The sequence below is a fragment of the Staurois parvus genome, unplaced genomic scaffold (genome assembly GCF_062004578.1).
Source record: "Staurois parvus isolate SC_StPar_1 unplaced genomic scaffold, SC_StPar_1.0 ptg001432l, whole genome shotgun sequence".
NCBI lineage: Eukaryota > Metazoa > Chordata > Amphibia > Anura > Ranidae > Staurois > Staurois parvus.
In genome coordinates, this window is record NW_028319228.1 from 5933120 (window position 1) to 5948232 (window position 15113).

The window sequence follows — 15113 nt, forward strand, 5'->3', positions numbered from 1 at the left end:
GGTGTCATATGAAGGAATAGTGCCCCATCATTGTTGTCATGGGGGGTGGACAATTATGCCCCATCAATGGTGTCAGTGGGCCCCATTGTTGGTGTCATTGGGAGGAATTGTGCCCGACCATTAGTGTCAGTGTGGGGAATCATGCCCCATTGTTGGTATCAGTGAATGAAATAGTGCCCCAAGGGCCAGATACAAGCAAGCAAAGGGCCACATCTGGCCCCAGGGCCGCCATTTGGAGACCACTGCTCTAGAGGATGTTTGTTAAGAAAGAACTGGAAAGACAGATTTCTGTTTCAGTTAATATAAAATATCAGAATTATTCTTTATATGGCATCTTTATGTAAACATACATACAGTATCTGATGTAGATTTTGATGCATGTGTTTAAAATAGCATAATGCATATAAGCCTATAGGCACAGCAACCATTTAGGCTTCTGTATCACAGATAACAATATTGATCTAGAACATGGGTCTTCAAACTTTCTAAACAAAGGGCCAGTTTTCTGGTCTTCTGACTTTAGGGGGGGGCAGACTGTAACCAGTGGGAGTGGAAAGTGCAACAGAAATAGTGCCCAATCATTGGTGTCAATGAGAGGAATAGTGCCCCAGCATTGATGTCAGTGGAAGGAATGGTTCCCCAACACTGGTATCAATGAAAGAAAATGTGCCCGAATACTGGTGTCAGTGGAGGGACCGGTGCCCCAACATTGGTGTCAGGGAAGGACTGGTGCTCCAGTATTGGTGTCATTGGCAGGAGTAGTGCACCATTGATGGCATCAGTGGGAGGAAAAGTGCCCCTTCTTTGGCGTTAGTGGGAGTAATAGTGCTCTATATTTTATATCAGTGGATGGAATTATGCCCCATTGTTGATGTCAGTGGCAGGAACAATACCCCAATGATGGTAAGAGTGGGAGGAAAAGTGTCCCATCTTTAGTGTTAGTGGAAGCAATAGTGTTCTGTAGTTTATAGCAGTGGGAGGAATTATGTCCCAATGTTGGTATTAGTGGAAGGAATGGTGCCTCATATCAGTGGGAGGAATAGTGTCCCAAGGGCCAGATAAAGACAATTAAAGGGCTGCATGCTGCATCCAGCCACCGGGCCGCAGTTTTGAGACCACTGACCTAGAAGGATGTTACAGCATATTAACCGGTTCCCAACTGGTCTATGGCCAGATGGCAGCTGGGCGAGCACCTCGTCCCTCCGGGTGGACGCTATATGCGCAGTTTGCCTGCAAGCAGAGCCACGTGATCTGTCACCGGCCGTGTACCTTGGACACGACCGATAACAGATCTGTGTACCGGCCCCATTGCCAGTACCATGTGACCTGCTGTGACCAATCACAGCAGGTCACATGACAGTTGTATACAATGGATGGCATGATAGGAAGCCATCCATTGTATACAAGTGTGGCTAGCTGTGAATGGTCACAGCGATCACATGCACAAGCTGGGCCAATCACAGCCCAGCTGTGTCATGTGATTAGCTGTGGCCAAATCACAGCTAAGCACAAAAGAAAAAAAAAAAAAAACCCTGAATGAATCAATGTCATTCAGATAAATGCTTGCTTATAGCAAAGTAATTCTTTGCTATAAGCAAATTGTGTAAAAAAAAAAAAAAAAAAAAAAAGTGTATGAATTTTGAAGGGAATACCCATGCCAAAGTAAGAAAAAAAAAAAAAATGGCATGGCCCCCTCCAAAATCCATGCCAAACCTTTATCCAAGCATACAGCTCTGCAGGTCAGGAAAGGTGGGGGCAAACAAATGCCTTCCCCCAAACCATACTAGGCCACATGCCTTCAACAAGGGGGGTGCTTTGGGGCAAGGGGGTTCTTGACAAGCACTCCCGCCATCTGACAGCTCTGCTATCTGACAGTTCTTAAATAACTAAGGGGCGGGGGCCACCCAGTGACCCAGTCTCCTTGTGACATCTTCAACCTGGGCATGCTGGGTCGATGATATGAGGGGGTGGAGTCAACTGGCCTTTTTTTACTTAATTTTTAATTGCTGGCAATTAGAATTTTTTTTTTTCACATTCAGCTGTCATTGAGGAACTTTACTGACCGCTGGTGACTCATCAGTTGTTAAGGATGTGGGGGTGGCCTGTTCCCTAACAACCATGAGAGTTGCTGGTTGTAAAGGATGCCAGCGGCCGCCTGCTCCTTGACAACCGGTATATACCGTATGCCTCAACCACTAGTTAACTACCACATGCATTTAATTTTTTATTTCCTTCTGTGATTTGACTTTAAGGTCTTTTTATGAAGTATTTAATCGAGTGTTTTTGCTATTTGCGGTAAAGATCACATACTAGCAATAGCGAATTGACATTTTCAGTATTGCATGTGATATGTGGTCACCAGACCGACATAATGTATGCGATAACCTTTAGTGAATTGTCCCCATAGGACAGTGGGGGACTAGGCCAATCCCCTACTTCAGGAAGCCTCCCGTTTTGGGTGCAGACTGGCCAAGCTGCATTCTCACTTCTCGTTGCAGAAGCTGTCATCATCATCCAAAGTTAAAAGATGACTGCTCCGCTGACAAGACCTGCATCCTGCTCACAAGTTCTCTAGCTGTGCTGGGAACCCTGCCTGCTTTCCTCCAATGATCAGGCTTGTGCTGACACGCCCCCCCCCCTTATGCTCCTTATGCAGCTGAGAACAAAGGGGATCTGGTCACTAAAATTGCATTTTTTTTTCAGCTTTTTTGTTTATTTGGTTAAAGTGGAATTTTTTTTGTTGCTGGGCAGAGTAAAAATGCAAAACGTGGCAAAAAAAGGCACTACGTGCATTTCAATAGCTTCTCCATTTAACTCTGTTGAAGCAAAAAAGCTGCTTTTTGCATTTTAAACACTCCCTGACCCTTTCCAAAAATGCAGCAGCTCAAAAAAGCATAATGTCCCATAGGAAACATTGTTAAATGAACTATAGTGTGTTTCTGCAAAAAAGCACTAACGCATTGGTGTGAACCAGGCCTTAGGGGTATTTTCAGGTTGTTAGGTTAAGCTGTTTTGGTAGAAGTTGTATAAAAAGTATAAATTTAAGGCATAGACTTATATTAAGGATTAGGTTTAGAGGCTAGGATGAGGTTAATGTTGTATGTAGGTGTTTATAGGAGGTTTATAGTTGGAGTTTTGATTCATGTTAAAATCAATTATTTTCAGGTTGTGAAATATATGGTTATGTGCCTGATTATTTATTTATTTTGGGTCTTTATCACATTTATTCAAGTATGACATCTCATGGTACCAAAGTTGATGCACTAAAGCACCAACTGATTTGTGCCTAAAACTAATGTACCAAAACCAAAAATGTACCATGAGCTGTTTGTGTGTCTATCTCAAATGTATATTACTAAAAATGTAGTCTAGTGATATTTTTTTTAAATTACAAAAAAGTAGTTAGTTGTATTTTTTGTAGGGATACTTCCATAAGCTGAGTTTGTCCCTAGTCTACTGTAAAATGGGCATTTCACTGTAGTCAGCCTGCTCTTGGATTTTTGTAGTTCTATTTTCATTACGTTTAACCCAAGTTCAATTTATTCTTTGGGTCTGCCTGCGGTTGGGGAGTGTTCCTGAAAATAGAGCAAGAAGATACAATTGTTTGAAGTTATGAATATTTATGTCTCACTGGCTAACCACTTTGAGGTTTATTGCCAGTGGTGCATGCTGAGGAAGGGTAAAAATATCCTTCCCCAGGTGACCTGCCAGATGGGTCTTGTTGCAAGGAGATAGGCAGTGTTGGAGATTGGCATCTCAAGTGCCTGCTACCTAGGGTGAGCTTAGGTCAAAGGCCTTTAAGAGTGTGTTCTACCTTGCTGGAGCATCTAGGGAAGAACCATCGTGCTGAATAATGTCCCTGAGAACTGGGTAGTAGCTACTGCCATTGGACATTTGTATTGTTTAAAGATTCTCAACAACCTAAAGAGAACAGTTTGCTAGACTTGGCTTAAAGGTCCATAGCCTGCGTTGACTAATGTTAGAGGAGTGTGATATGGGGGATGTTTAGCTCAGTGGTAAATGCATTTTCAAGTTAGTTCACACCAGTCAGGAACTATATTTCAGGGCTTGGTAGCCCATTTTTATTAAAAGAAAAAAAATAAAGGTCCAACATAAGGTTTCCCACGTAGGGGTTCTTCTCCAGTAAAATATACACAATCCAAATGAAAATGCTAGCTAACCTGGCTACTCTTCAGCACGGCTGCTCTAGATACTGGTCCCTCCAACCACTAGCTCTTCCAGGTACACAGCATAGAGCTTCCCAGACACACACAGCTTATCTGGTCTAGTCCTCAGGCAGTAACCTGTCTCTTGCAGACATTCATACTCCTGCTGCCACATGCAGCCTCCTCTGACTCCCGTAGGAGACCTCCTGGCTCTCTTGGGTGGAGCTCTGAAGTACTCCTAAACCTCCATTATAAGGGCTGTGTGCACCTGGGCACACACCCTGCTGTTCCACCACAAATCCTGGACACAGGCTTGGAGATTCCATTCAGCCCAAGGCACTATAGAATCTCCAAAGTATGGAGCCACATCCAGGAATACCAAAACATGGAGAAAGCTGCAAAAGCAGTTCTCTCTATTCAAAGCAAATGCTCCTTAGTCCTGCACTCAGCAAAACTGCAAACCCTGTGTCTTTTTGCTGACCAATTACACAGTGACAGAACCTCGTACTGTCACAGGAGATGCATGAATGTGCATTCTCTTATGAGTTTAGTGAGCTATAATAATCTCTGCAATACATGCTATAGTGACTGGCACCACATTTCTTCCACCCTACAAGAGTCATGAATTACACCGTAAAGTTTGGAATTCTAGCCCATCAAGCCACCTGGGGGGATCCTCACCCACCTCTCAGAGGTAAGGGGGAGCTACATTTTAAATATGTTTGTATAGTAGTTCCCTGTAATCCCCTACACTGCAGGATCCAGATTGGGAGAGGAAAAGTCACTCTGAGTAGGGTTCCATTGCTTTCCACAGCACTGTAACTAAGAGAGTATGGAGATGACTTAAAGTGGAACTGCACTGCTTCTGAGCATCACAAACCAAAAATGCAATCCTATATACACAACCTTAAACCAAAGTTGATACAGAGGAAGGCAAAAAACCCCAATAAAGCATTAGTTAATTTACTCCCGAAGGGGAACAAAATCCTTTCTGATCCCCCAAAAGGCTATTGGATATTCCCTGGATCAACTTTACTTATAAAATATTAGTATCCAGTTATATTGTGTACATTTAAAAAATAATCCAGGCCCTTTTTAAAACTATCTACTGAGCTGGCCAGAACTAGCTCTTGAGGGAGTCTATTCCACATTTTCACAGCTCTTACTGTGAAGAAGTCTTTCCGTATTTATAGATTACATTTCTTTTCCTCCAGATGTAAAGAGTGCCCCCTTGTCCTCTGTGATGACCTTAAAGTGAATAACTCTACACCAAGTACACTATTTGAACCACCACTTACCTTTATACAGCTAAAGGAGGTAAGGTACACACAAACTGGCAGAGGGGGGCGGCTTTAATTTTCAAGGTTTTTTTTTTCTTACTCCAGATCCTAGAATGTTATAGCTGAGGAAGAAGAGGAGATATATCTAAATTCTTACTGTTCTGGAATATGGTGAGGAATTCAAAGGGCAATGCACTAAGGAGAACATCAGCTATATTTAGAGGTGGTGGCTACAAGGCCAGTAGCAAATCTACAACTGCAGCACATTTTCTTGCTTAAGTCTCCTCTGAGTTTGACTCAGGTTTTAATGATGATGCAGTTGGTGATGGGGTACTGGCAACCATAATAAACCATTATAAACTAGCAGTGACAAGATGCTGGAAGCTGTAATAAACCATAATGAACAGCATAATAAAGTAGAGAAATTTAAAAAAGGGTGATGATTTTTAAGAAGATGAGCCATCACGACAAAAAATATTTAGAAGCAAGTCTACCTCTGAAGTGGTCAGCTCTGGCACCATTGATGCTGATCTCAAGGTGGACATGGAAACTGTTTAAACTGTGTAGACCCTTGTAGTGGTGTTCCTCAGGGACCTTTCTTCTAGTGACATCAGCATGCCCAATTCCCTCCTAGGCAGATGTTACGAGTAGTGACCATGATGCTGATGACAACAATTAGGGTTATAGCTGAGAAGGAAGACAAGATATATCTAAATTCCTAATGTTTTGCAATATGGTGAGGTATTCAAAGTGCAATGTATCGAGGAGAACATCTGTATTTTGAGGTGGTGGCTTCAAGGCCAGTGGCAAATTTATGGATGCAGCGCACACTAATTGCTGTCTTCTCTCTCCTGCTTGAGACTCCTCTGAGTGTGGGCCAGCTTATGATGATACTGATGCAGTTGGTGACAGAATGCTGGAAACCATAATAAAGAGGAGCCACAATAAACCATAATAAACAAGCGGTGAGAGGATGCTGGAAGCCATAATAAACCATAATGGAAAACATAATAAATTAGAGAAACCAAAACAGGGTGATGATATTTAAGAAGATGAATTGGTGTTGTTCAGGGACCTTTACCCTGGGTTTACACTTCTGCGACCCTTTTTTGGTCCGCACAAGAATTGTATCACATTGGTATTCACACCGTTTCTGCACATTGCACCATGTTTTGCGAACCAATTTCGGGGTGTTGTTAACTTAACATACACACCCGCAGCAGTTCTCATGAACAGGGTGCGATTGTGATGCTGTGCAGAATTCACACGGGAACTGGTGTGAATTCTGCAAAGCATCAGTGTGAACCCAGGCTGAGTCTTGAAATTTTTATTCTAGCAACATCAGCATGCTTAATTCCTTCTTAAGCAGATATACCAGTAGTGACCATGATGATGATGATGACAGCAATTAAACTTTCCAGGGAGTCTCAAGAACAATGGGTCTTAGCAAGGTAAACATAAAATACCACATATGGATATTTCATATATTCTACTTGCAGCCAGCAGGTGAGCTACAGACTATACACATTGTCACCAGGTTCTGCCCAGGCCAATTTTGATATTTCTCTCATACGTGTTAAAATCAGCATTTTTTAGCTAGATAATTTCTTAGGGCCTCCAAACATATATGTGTAGCACCCTCTAGTGTGCTAGATAGGTAAATTTAGCTTGGCTTACAGGGTAGCTGAAGTGAGCATGTCTGGGGGGGTCAAGCTCAGATCCAGCTGGAGAGCTCTGTAGGACAGGCCTCTATCGCTTCCCCCTAATTTTGGAGGTTCATGGAAACTTCTAGAAACTAAGGGGCAGAAGTAAGATTCTGAATATTTATGGGAGTCCAACCAATCCCAGGCAGGAGGCAGTGTGGTGAGATGGGCCTATAAATATTAAAGAGCCTAACCAGCAGGAGAGTCTGGTGATCGGGTGAAAGAGTGTTGAGGACTGTGAGACCTGGGAGGGGACCCCGTGTAAGTGGGGTTTCTGCCTCCAGGCAGTAGCTGGGGAAGGAGAGGAAGCAGAAGAGAGGGAACTTCACTACCTTACAAGTCCTATCTCAGAGACACCCTGCCCAGCATGGAAAACTAGCACAGTGAAAGGCTTCGACAAGCAGTCTTTTTCAAAGCAGCAGGTTACAAAGGACAGTGTGAGATTCTCTACATCCCCAGGGCCCACAAGAGAAAAGGCTGTCAGATACACTATCCAGCATGCTTTCACAGGGACAGTGTCACAGCTAACCTAAATCCCTTGCTCTGAGAAACTTCACAAAGCAGCCAGGTGAGCTGGTATTTTTTTAAAAAGTGTTGGGACTTTGTAGGTCTTAGTCAGGAGACATAGCGCTCCTAAGAGAGAAACCTTTGCTACTGATCATCTAGAGACTGACTATTCCAGAGGGAGTACAGTCCAGGATCTGAATTTTTGTGTACTGTACATAGTGAAGGAAGCTTGTCCTCAAGTTGTTCTTTCACGTTATGTTGGGCATACCATAATACCTTATCCCTGTCCAAGTTGTTTTCCCCCTCAACAAAACAACAAAAACAAGCCTATGGACTGGTCATTGACTGAAGTTGAAAATGCGTGTTGCCTGGCTGTGCAGGAATAGGGGGACTCCAAAAATCCAGCGATTCCTAAGGGAGTAGAGCCACATATGTACTGAAAACAGAGGGCCCTGGATAAAAAAAATGGTAGCTGTTGCATTTTTTTATGTCACATAATATGTGTGCAGCCATTTATCAAATGCAATTTTTCAGGAGAATATGCATGTAAATGCATTTTAGTGCACACTTACTCAATTTGTGGTAAAATCTAAAAAAAAGATGTTGCGCTGATCAAAAAGATACCAAACATGTCAATATTTAAAATTTTGCATACCCATGAAATGACCACAGACTATGGTACCTACAAAAAGGAAGATTTACCACTAAATATAGGCAGGGGAACCTATTGTTGAGCTCAAAGACGCACCTTATAATGAAGGTGTGGGTGTTAACCTGGCTAAATATAGAAAACAAAAAAGTTGTAGTTGCATGACGCAAACAGCCAAAGTAGGTAATGACTACCCATGCAATATAGCTCACATGTAAAACCACATATTTTTATTTATCCCATTGCAGGGACAAAAAGTGATATCCGTTAACAGTGACACACACAACCACTGAACACATAATTAAAAACAGTGAAAGATAAGCAATCCGGATTGCAATGCTTTAATAATGGAAATAGTCAAACTGACTGATGTGAGATTATACAGTGCTGGTATGTTCCATAAGGAACTATAACAAAATAAACAGGTCATAACAAGAGTCAGAAATAGTAATGTGAATTCTTAGCTTTCACCAAGCAATATAGGTCAAATAGTTTGATATATGTCATGACATGTAAATTACCCCAGACATATATGGAGCAGAAAATTATGTTTCGATTCTCAGGAATTGAACCGATTAAGTGTCCCATGATGAAAAAATTTTTACATTTTGACCATGGAATTATACAGTGTTGAAGTAGTATAACACTGACCCCTAATCTCTACTCTGCTCTCCAAAGTAGCTGATTAAAACAAGATTGGCCAGTAAACAAACAGCCAAAACCAGAAGTGGTGCAATACTGCCTGTTCTCTGTCTGGAGCTGAACAGACCACATGCAGCAGTCCTGGGCTCCCCGATTGCACAGAAAAGCCCGGGAATGTCGGCGGGTCGAGAGGGGGGTGCCCATCTACACTCTGTAAAAGTGATAGGGAAGTTGTGGAGCCTCTAGAAAGCTTTTACATGAAAGCTGGTCAGCGGCTGAAAATGTTGATACCAGGACCATGGCAGCTGATTCTGGTATAACCACTTCCACCTGAGGCCATATATATATACAGTTGCAAGAAAAAGTATGTGAACGCCTTGGGATTACGTGGAGTTTTGCATGAATTGGGCATAAAATGTGCTCTGAACGTCATCTAAGTCACAACAATAGAAGAACACAGTCTGCTGAACATAATACTACACAAACATTAGATGTTGCCATGGTTTAATTGCACATAACATGTAAACATTCACAGTGCAGGGAGGAAAAAGTATGTGAGGCCCTAGCTTAATGACTTCTCCCAGAGCTAATTGGAGCCAGGAGTGAGCCAACCTTGACTCCAATCAGTGTGATGATATTGGATGTGTTGCTGACAGCTGTCCTGCCCTTAAAAAACACACACCTGTTTTGGGTTTACTGGTTTCAAGAAGCACTGTCTGATGTGAACCATGCCTCCCAGAAAAGAGCTCTCAGAAGACCTACGATCAGGAATTGTTGACTTGCATGAAGCTGGAAAGGGTTACAAAAGTATCTCCAAAAGCCTTGATGTTCATGTGTACACGGTAAGACAGACTGTCTACAAATGGAGAAAGTTTAGCACTGTTGCTACTCTCCTTAGGCATGGTCGCCCTGTAAAAATGACTGCAAGAGCACAGCGCAGAATGCTGCATGAGGTAAAGAAGAATCCCAGAGTGTCAGCTAAAGACCTACAGAAATCTCTGGCACATGCTAACATTTTTGTCGACACATCTACAATAAGGAAAACATTAAACAAGAATGGAGAACATGGGAGGACACCACGGAGGAAGCCATTGCTGTCCAAAAAGAATATTGCAGCACGTTTGAAGTTTGCAAAAGAGCACCTGGATGTTCCACAGCACTACTGGGAAAATATACTGTGGACAGATGAAACCAAGATTGAGTTGTTTGGGAAGAACACACAACACTATGTGTGGAGAAAAAAAGGCACAGCACACCAACATCAAAACCTCATTCCCACTGTAAAATATGGACGAGGGAGCATTATGGTTTGGGGCTGCTTTGCTGCCTCAGGGCCTGGACGGATTGTTGTCATTGATGGGAAAATGAATTCCAGAGTTTATCAAGACATTTTGCAGGAAAATGTATGACCATCTGTCCGCCAACTGAAGCTCCGCAGAGGATGGGTGATGCAACAGGACAATGACCCAAAGCCTACAAGTAATTCAACAAAACAATGGCTGCAACAGCACAGAATACGCCTTCTGGAGTGGCCCAGTCAGAGTCCTGACCTCAACCCGATTGAAATGCTGTGGCATGACATTAAGAGAGCGATTCACACCAGACATCCCAAGAATATTGCTACATTGAAACAGTTTTGTGAAGAGGTGTGGTCCAAAATTACTCCAGATCATTGTACAGGTCTGATCTGCAACTACAGGAAACGTTTGGTTGAGGTTATTGCTGCCAAAGGAGGGTCAACCAGTTATTAAGTCCAAAGGTTCACATACTTTTTCCTGCCTGCACTGTGAATGTTTACATGTTATGTGCAATTAAACCATGGCAACATCTAATGTTTGTGTAGTATTATGTTCAGCAGACTGTGTTCTTCTATTGTTGTGACTTAGATGATGTTCAGAGCACATTTTATGCCCAATTCATGCAAAACTCCACGTAATCCCAAGGGGTTCACATACTTTTTCTTGCAACTGTATATTAGTGTGTGTGTATATATATATATATACAGTTGTGTTCAAAATAATAGCAGTGTGTTGAAAAAAGTGAATAAAGCTCAAAATCCTTCTAATAGCTTTTATTTCCATACACACAAATGCATTGGGAACACTACACATTCTATTTAAAATCAAAACATGAAGAAAAATATATCAAATGTGTGTTGTTCCTCTAAAAACAATTGAAGAAAAGTGAATATTAGACTGTTCAAAAAATAGCAGTGTTTGTATTCTTCTTTACAAAATCAAACATTCACTATATAAACTGAAAAATGTTTGAAGATTTTGCTTTCCTTTGAATCACTTAATTAATATTTAGTTGTATAAGCACTATTTCTGAGATCTGCTGTACATCTGTGTTGCATGGAGTCAACCAACTTCTGGCACCTGTGAACAGGTATTCCAGCCCAGGATGATTGGACTACATTCCACAGTTCTTCTCTATTTCTTGGTTTTGCCTCAGAAACTGCATTTTTGATGTCACCCCACAAGTTTTCTATTGGATTAAGATCCGGGGATTGGGCTGGCCACTCCATAACGTCAATCTTGTTGGTCTGGAACCAAGATGTTGCACATTTACTGGTGTGTTTGGGGTCGTTGTCTTCTTGGAACACCCATTTCAAGGGCATTTCCTCTTCAGCATAAGGCAGCATGACCTCTTCAAGTATTCTGATGTATTCAAACTGATCCATGATCCCTGGTATGTGATAAATAGGCCCAACACCGTAGTATGAGAAACATCCCCATATCATGATGCTTGCGCAACCATGCTTCACTGTCTTCACAGTGTACTGTGGCTTGAATTCAGTGTTTGGGGGTCGTCTGACAAACTGTCTCCGGCCACTAGACCCAAAAAGAACAATCTTACTTTCATCAGTCCACAAAATGTTGCACCATTTCTCTTTAGGCCAATGTGCTCTTTGGCAAATTGTAACCTCTTCAGCACATGTCTTTTTATCAACAGTGGGACTTTGCGGGGGCTTCTTGCAGATAGCTTGGCTTCACATAGGCGTCTTCTAATTGTAACAGTACTCACAGGTAACTTTACACCTTCTTTGATCTTCCTGGAGCTGATTGTTGAGTCCTTGCCATTTTGGCTATTCTTCTATCCATTCGAATGGTAGTTTTTTGCTCTCCAATCAACTTTTTAATCAAGGTACGATGTTCTTCTGAACAATGTCTGGAACGACCCATTTTCCTCAGAATTTCAGAGAGAAATGCACTGTAACCAGCATGTACAACTTTTAAGGGCAATAATTGCCACCTGTTTTTCAGAGAATGAATGACCTCACTAGTAGAACTCCACACTGCTATTATTTTGAACATGCCCCTTTCAATTAGTGATTCAATTACACAGAATCTGCAGCATGCATGTCATGACTGTTGGGTCTGTTAGATTTCTATTACTCTACTACACCTGCTAGTAAATTATGTGCCATGTAGAAATATCATTTCTACCAAAAACAGTGATTGATCAGGTTAGTGATGTCTATTATTTTGAACACAACTGTGTATATATATATATATATATATATATATATACAGCGAGGAACAGAAGTATTTGAACACCCTGCGATTTTGCAAGTTCTCCCACTTAGAAATCACGGAGGGGTCTGAAATTCACATTGTAAAAAAAAAATTCAGGAAATCACATTGTATGATTTTTAAAGAATTTATTTGTCTTGCACTGCTGAACATAAATATTTGAACACCTAAGAAACAGCAAGAATTCTGTCTCTCAAATACCTATTACTGTGCCTTTAAAAAGTCCACCTCTACTCCACTCATTAATCTAACTTAGTAGCACCTGTCTGAGCTCTTTAAAGACACCTGTCCACCCCACAGTCAGTCAGACGCCAACTACTACCATGGGCAAGACCAAAGAGCTGTCAAAAGACACCAGAGACAAAATTGTGGACCTCCACAAGGCTGGAAAGGGCTACGGGGCAATTGCCAAGCAGCTTGGTGAAAATAGATCAACTGTTGGAGCAATTGTTAGAAAATGGAAGAGGCTAAAGACGACTGTCAGTCTCCCTCGGACTGGGGCTCCATGCAAGATCTCATCTCGTGAGGTATCACTGATGATAAGAAAGGTGAGGAATCAGCCCAGAACTACAAGGGAGGAGCTGGTCAATGACATGAAGAAAGCTGGGACCACAGTTTCAAAGGCCACTGTCAGTAGAACACTATGCCGTCGTGGTTTCAAATCATGCATTGCACGGAAGGTTCCCCTGCTCAAGTCATCACATGTTCAGGCCTGTCTGAAGTTTGCCAATGACCGTCTGGATGATCCAGAGGAGGCATGGGAGAAAGTCATGTGGTCAGATGAGACCAAAGTAGAACTTTTTGGTCTAAACTTCACTCGTCGTGTTTGGGGGAAAAAGAAGGATGAGTTGCATCTCAAGAACACCATCCCTACTGTGAAGCATGGGGGTGGTAACATCATGCTTTGGGGTGCTTTTCTGCGAAGGGGACAGAACGACTGCACTGTATTAAGGAGAGGATAAATGGGGCCATTTATTGTGAGATTTTGAGCAACAACCTCCTTCCCTCAGTCAGAGCATTGAAGATGGGTCGTGGCTGGGTCTTCCAACATGACAACGACCCGAAGCACACAGGCAGGAAAACCAAGGAGTGGCTCCGTAAATAGCATATCAAGGTTCTGGAGTGACCTAGCCAGTCTCCAGACCTAAATCCAATAGAACATCTTTGGAGGGAGCTGAAACTCCGTGTTGCTCAGCGACAGTCCCGAAACCTGACAGATCTAGAGGAGATCTGTGTAGAGGAGTGGGCCAAAATCCCTGTTGCAGTGTGTGCAAACCTGGTCAGGAACTACAGGAAACGTTTGACCTCTGTAATTGCAAACAAAGGCTTCTGTACCAAATATTAACACAGATTTTCTCAGGTGTTCAAATACTTATGTTCAGCAGTGCAAGACAAATACATTCTTTACAAATCATACAATGTGATTTCCTGAATTTTTTTTTAAATTCTGTCTCTCTGAGTGGGAATGTACCTACAATGTGAATTTCAGACCCCTCCATGATTTCTAAGTGGGAGAACTTGCAAAATCGCAGGGTGTTCAAATACTTCTGTTCCTCACTGTAAATATATATATATATATATATATATATATATATACCGTATTTTTGCTCCATAAGATGCACTTTTTTCCCCCCATAAAAGGGGGGAAAATGTCTTCTGTACAGTCTTCCCATGCCGGCATCTTTAGTGTGGTCACCCGGCTGTGCCCGCTGCGCATGTGCACTTTGAATGGCTCGGCTGTCACTAAAGGGAGGACAACTCTGCGGAAGTGGGAGTGGGTACCTCTCAAATTCAACTACCCGCTCCCTCTCCCTCCCCAAAGGTCCACAGTCTCTGGTCATCCCCTGTACTGTCTGCAGTCTCTGGTCATCTGTACGGTGTTGGCAGTCTCTGGTCATCCGCTGTACTGTGTCCGCAGTCTCTGGTCATCCCCTGTACTGTCTGCAGTCTCTGGTCATCTGTACTGTGTCCACAGTCTCTGGTCATCCCCTGTACTGTCTGCAGTCTCTGGTCATCCCCTGTACTTTCTGCAGTCTCTGGTCATCCCCTGTACTGTCTGCAGTCTCTTGTCATCTCCTGTACTGTGCCCGCAGTCTCTGGTCATCTCCTGTACTATGTCTGCAGTCTCTCGTCATCCCCTGTACTGTGTCCGCAGTCTCTGGCCATCCCCTGTACTGTGTCTGCAGTCTCTGATCATCCCCTGTACTGTCTACAGTCTCTGGTCATCTCCTGTACTATGTCTGCAGTCTCTGGTCATCTGTATTGTGTCCGCAGTCTCTGGTCGCCTCCTGTACTGTCTGCAGTCTCTCATCATCTCCTGTACTGTATCTGCAGTCTCTGGTCATCCCCTGTACTGTCTGCAGTCTCTGGTCATCTCCTGTACTGTGTCCGCAGTCTCTGGTCATCTCCTGTACTGTGTCCGCAGTCTCTGGTCATCTCCTGTACTATGTCCGCAGTCTCTGGTCATCTCCTGTACTATGTCTGCAGTCTCTGGTCATCTCCTGTACTATGTCTGCAGTCTCTGGTCATCTCCTGTACTATGTCCGCAGTCTCTGGTCATCTCCTGTACTGTCTGCAGTCTCTGGTCATCTCCTGTACTGTGTCCGCAGTCTCTGGTCATCTCCTGTACT